Raw genomic sequence first — 6,000 nt, forward strand, 5'->3', positions numbered from 1 at the left:
CAGCTAGATGTACACAGCATATCACAGTTCCATCAGTCCCAGAGACTAAACAGAAGAGCAGTATTTGCCAACAACACGAGTTTTTAGCCAGTGGGAGGCAGAATTTTTTTATCTAGCTGGTCACAAAGTGGAAGCTGGTGCTGGAACCTTTGCAGAACTAGGGAATATCTAATAGGGCAATATTAAAGTTGCTCATACAAACATATAAGTGCTTTATTTTATACCCACGTGCTTTCCTGTGCAATGTTCATTAACATGCAGATAAAGAAAAAACCTACTTATCTGCAATTACAGTACTAGACAACTGCTCAAGGCAGCCAGAACAAGAAAACAAGAGAACAAACCCTGCTCCCACCTTACCCTTGCTTACCAGAACCAAGGAGACTCCTGTTGTTTTTTACCTGCAGAGTAGCTGCAATCTGAAAAAAGTCTCACTGACAGCCTTGCTGATATTAGACAGGCAAATATTCTGGTTTACACAAAATGCACTCTGAACAAGAGAGCAAAAATGTTAACAGCAAGTAGAAAAGAGTTAACAACTGAAAATTGGAAGAGGAAAGAACAATTTGTTTTGGCTGTAGCTTAATCCCTCTAATAACGTATGGCTGCTTGCCATTTCTTTCATAGGACTTTCATTGGATATTGGCAGCAGTGCCTAGGAATGTGAATCTCTATACCTGCTATGGTACACAGTCATTAGGACAGTGGTTTCAAACAGACGTGGCCTCTGGAATAACAGGTTCATAAATGAAAGAGGAAACTAATGGAAACACATCTAAATGGTGCTTTTGCACTGATCACTGTTCATCAGGTTGACTGTAGATGCCAAGCCATTTATTCTTAACTGTCTAAAATACAAAACTACACACAAGATCTTGAGTTCTCTACTAAGCAGCTTTGAAATTACAGAAATTTCAGCAAGTTAAGAACAATAATGCATACATTTCATTATAAATTGTGAGGCTCTGATTCAGCTTGTGCTTCCTCACATATCATACCCCTACATATGCACCAGCATATGTAGTTTGAATAATTATTTATATGCAAGAACTACATTCTTCTAGTTGATAATTCTCTTTACCAGTGATTGCAAAACAAATAATACATTCTCAGGGCAAGGGATATTTCAATATCATGGTGAAAATGGCTCAATCTTCTGGATCTCTGAAGGCAGAGCATTGTTTATTGTAACCAATGATTCTCATCTCCCTTTACAGAGGAAGCAGACTCCCTCCAAAAGGAGAACAGGGAGGCTAACAAGACACAAGCTCCTATCATCACTGCCTCATTATTTATACAGGCATTGGCATTAGACCCACAAACGATACTGCTCAACAGAGTGTTGTTATGTCTTGCCTGAAAAAAGGTCTGAATAAAACTGCATTATTTAATAGAGGTTGGAGGCAAACTGTTGTATGAAGTTATCTTCTGAGCATACGTACACTTATCTGACACACTTCTGTATTTGATGGCTAGTTCCTTTGGAATTTTCCCCACTATAACTACAGATTCAAATCCTAGGATGTGTTTTCTACATTAATTCCATTGATATGGATGGTTAAAAAAAAAGTGATTAAAAAAACCTGCTGTAAAATGTATTCTTGTTTTTAGTAAGTTTTAGCCTTAGGCAAATCAAAGTTAAGTGGTTCCCAATGCAGAGAAGTTGAGAACTTTAGGTATTGGAGACTTTGGCAGAGCTACCCTACCTCTACCCTGCCTCCTTGCTCTCCTGTATTAGCATGGATGTGGGCATTTCCATCAAGGACTCTGGTCTGGAAACAGGACCACTGAAGACTGGAAGTAAGCAAAGCAGTACAGTAAATTAACAAGTATTTCCCACCAAATGGTTACTGGGAAGTGACACATTTCCTACTTGTTGTTTAAATAATCTTTTATATATGAAAACAAAGAACACTGAACTGCAGTTTCTGTAGTCAATGTGCAGTCTAGAATGTTGCTAATGCAGAAGGCTTTCTAAACAAGAGAACCTGTTGCATCTCTGCAAGTAGGGACTCTTTTCCACTCTCCTCATTTGAGTTAATCAACTGTGGAGCTATTTAGTTGAGCAAGGAGAGCAACCATTACTGACACACTGCTCTTCCCTCCTGTGTTTGTAAAACTAGGAACCTTCGGGCAGACAGGCTGCCTCTTCTAAGCATCAGAGAACTGCTCTCAAGTCACTGGTGACAGCACATTTCCTCTGCAAGATGCTACACAGTATAGTTTGGTGGGACACTTTGAGCACAACCCTGCCAAATCGGGAGGGGAGCATTTCACATCATTCTTGCCTCAAAATCAACCCTTACTTATCTTACCACTCTTTTTAATTTGACACTGCAGGCCTCCTACATTTCAGGCACCAATTTAATTGTGACTATGGTTTAGTTTAATTTACTGTACACAAATAGCCAGCAAACAAACCAAGCCCTTTGGCTGTCCTTTCTCATGAGATGACAGACTAACCACAAACGTCGGACACTCACTTGTGCACATTTCCTAGCTTAAAGTTACCCAGCTAATAATTGATGTAATCTGAAAGCTCATAGGAAAGCTCGCTTCAGTTAATGCAGTCCTCGCTACAGTAACAGAGGCACACACTATCTGAAAGCAGGCTTTTACACAGCACCCAATTACCAGCAGAAATCAGGTGCCAGTGGGAAAGGAATCTTCTTCGGGACTCCTGCCGTCATGGAAGAGATACATAAGTAGAGAGAAGGGAGAAAAGTCAGTTTGGAGATGTTTCTGGGTAAGTTAAAAATGAAAATGGTTAAAGAAATATTAGCCTACAGTCTGCAAATAGAATGCACTCAGAATTACCAGAATAAAGTTTTGCAGTGAAGTTTTTGTAGAATCATAGAATGGTTTGGGTTGCAAGGAATCTTAGCATATAGTTTTAACCCTCACAATTACTATTTTTAACAAACACATTGAAAGAAGTTTGCTATAGCTCCCTATAAAGAGAAAAATATTTATCACCTAGTTAAAAATATTATTATGCACTGGAAATCTGTATAATATAAATATTCCATCTGCTACCACATTTATTCTGGCTAAATCTGAAGCCAGCAAGCAGCAATGCCAGTCCTCCTTAATAGTGATCTTAAATTGCAATAATAACAGGAAGTCTATCAGCCATGAAAACTTCACTCACGAGTTGGCCCAGCCCAGCCGTGCAAACAGCTGCGTGCAAAACAGTCTTTTCCCAAATGCTGATAGCCAGAGCCAAACAGAGCAAGGTAAATGGTTCCAGGCAGAGTCAGCACTGTGATACAAAGAAACCTAAGAGGGCCCAGTGAGAGCTAAATCCAATTGCTCCACGTGAGAGGTGAGAAGCAGGGAACAGCTTCTGCAGCAGTCTGCAGTTGCACTGATGAGGTGCCATGTCAAATTGTCCTGTATGAACTGGATTTGACATACAAATCCTGCTGAAAAGCACAGGGATGGGAAAGAAGGAGAGGGAGGTTGTGATTGAAATTGTTTTTCAGATACAGTGAGCAAAATAAGGAGTTTAGTTTGTGAGGCTAGAGTTCAGAGTATAATACCTGTGCCTAACAAAGGTATTTAGTTTTGCAGGAGTGGCTCATTCTTTATGAAGATAGCAATGCGAGGCACTGCCCAGTGGCCATGGCACACCCTCAAGAAGAGAGAGAAACCAGAACCCCAGAACCATTTAATCCAAGAGTATTCAAACACACATGCCCTCATTTACCAAATATATGCCAGTCTATGATGGTTTCATTTTCTTCACTTTTAACTCTCCCTGAGACTGCACCACCAAGGATTAAACTGCCCATCCAACTAAAAGTTCATTAAAAATATGATGCAACCTTGCGAGCAGAAACAAGAATCCAGGTCTATTTCCTCGCAGTCAGGCTACCACATCCCAGACCAAACTTTCTCCCCTGACTCTCATTCTCACCCAGTGAGCCCTACATTCCTAGTTGCACAGCAGTCCAGCGGTATTTGGGCTGAAGGAAAAGGAGAGTAAACAAGAACATGATGACCTGTTTAACAGATTTTTAAAACCCTGGCAGTGAAACTGATACTATGTTCGTTTGGGCTCCAAGAGATGCTGGGAGGAAGTTTCCTTAGTATGAGATAGGTCCAATGACAGCTTTGGAAAATTCAAGGATATAGCCAGAGCAGAGGACTGCTGCATCCATAAGGTAAAAGTAGACCAAGATGCCTTAGCATTGCCTTGCTTTAAACCTGGATGTAAGCACACTAAAATATGTTATTTGTAACAAAGTATATGCGTTTTGTAATATTGTAATACTACTAGCAGTGTTTTATAACATAGCTATGCATAAGTATATAAAACTGCAAATGGAAGGAGACTTGTGGTACACTTGACCAAGCTATGCACAGGAAAACATACAAATAGTAAAATTTGCAAGATAAGAGCAAAGCATGTAGAGCAGACAAGAAAGATGTGTGATGAAAGCTGAATAAACCTACAGAACAAAGCAGAGATAAATCTGATGGAACAAGAATAATCCTGCAAAATAACTAAGATGTTGGCAAGGCCAGGGTAAGTCTTCCTTCCCAAAACTGTGTCAGAAACAGATGAGATCACACCCTTTTCTTCTGGGGAGGCAGCAAGGTGCATAAAACACTAAGCAAAAGAGATAGTAATTAATGAATATCATAAAACTCTCACTTCTATTCCAGTATCCCTGATGAAAGGCACTTCCATGCACTGCAGCCTTCAGTGTTAAACACAGGGCATCAGCTCCATGGCACTGTGAGGCCATAACTTTTCAGCTTTGAGCCCCTACAGAGTGCTCAGCAGTACTTGCACAGCCATTCAACAGCCCGGCCCCAAATTTAAGTGACCTTAATCCTGCAATGACAGTCACATACAGCAAATCCCCCAGTGCACACAGACACAACCAAGCTCACTGGATTTTAGGACCAAGTCCCATTCCCTAAAGTCACTTTAGAGATAGAACGCAAGTCACCGTTCATGCTTCAAAAAAGTGCTTCCTATTTAGCGGCTTACCCCATCCCTCCGATCAGCAGCGAGCACGAGCTACCTCATCCCAGCCGGCAGCCGCCCGTCTGAGGTGAGGAGAGGGAGGTGGCGGCTGGAGGCGGCTCCGACCCGCGCCAATGGCGGCGCCACGTCCCGCAGAGCTGGGCGGCTCCTTGGGCGGGCTCGCTCTGCCCGCCTCGGGCACCGGGAGTGCTGCTGAGGGGGCGGCGGGCGCTGCGTTGTGCGGGATGGGGAGAGGTTGTGTGAGGTAGGTTTGAAATGGCACCGCTGAGGGGGAAGATCGTGGCAGCGGGCTCTGCAGCTGCGAGTGGGTATCCCACGTGAAGTCCGCAGGCTTGACGTGAGGGAAAATGATCCTTATTTCACTTGACCTGGTGATATGTAATTTAAGAAGTGTGAAGATACATCTGTTAATTATGACTATGGTTTAAGTTAATTTACTGTACACAAATAGCCAGCAAACAAACCAAGCCCTTTGGCTGTCCTTTCTCATGAGATGACAGACTAACCACAAACATCGGACACTCACTCATGCACATTTTGCAGTAAAGATACAGAATCATAGAATCACAGAATGGCCAGGGTTGGAAGGGACCTCAAGGATCATGAAGCTCCAACCACCACATGCAGGGCCACCAACCTCCACATTTAGTACTAGACCAGGCTGCCCAGGGCCCCATCCAATCTGGCCTTGAACAGGGCACCCACACATCTTTGGGCAGCTGTTCCAGCACCTCACCGCTCTCTCTGTAAAGAATTTCCCCCTGACATCCAACCTAAATCTTCCCTCCCCCACTTAAAACATTTCCCCTTGTTCTGCTGTTATCTACCCTTTCAAAGAGTTGACTCCCCTCCTTTTTGTAGGCTCCCTTTAGGTATTGAAAGGCTGCAATAAGGTCACCCCACAGCCTTCTTTTCTCCAGGCTGAACAAGCCCAGCTCCCTCAGCCTGTCTTCCTCTGTAGGGGAAGTGCTCCAGCCCCCAACAATCAATCATCTTCATGG

General features: G+C 42.8%; 1 protein-coding gene across 1 annotated transcript in view; it reads right to left on the minus strand.

Moving 5' to 3' along the window:
• The window catches only part of SYTL2 (synaptotagmin like 2), a 51,305-nt gene extending 46,149 nt beyond the window's left edge, over window positions 1-5,156 (minus strand). The window contains 1 exon segment of the mRNA XM_010706182.4: window positions 5,003-5,156. The gene's annotated coding sequence lies outside the window, so the exon portion shown is untranslated.
• Window positions 5,157-6,000: the final 844 nt, after the last annotated feature.

Source organism: Meleagris gallopavo, chromosome 1 (genome assembly GCF_905368555.1).
Source record: "Meleagris gallopavo chromosome 1, MGAL_WU_HG_1.1, whole genome shotgun sequence".
NCBI classification, from domain to species: domain Eukaryota; kingdom Metazoa; phylum Chordata; class Aves; order Galliformes; family Phasianidae; genus Meleagris; species Meleagris gallopavo.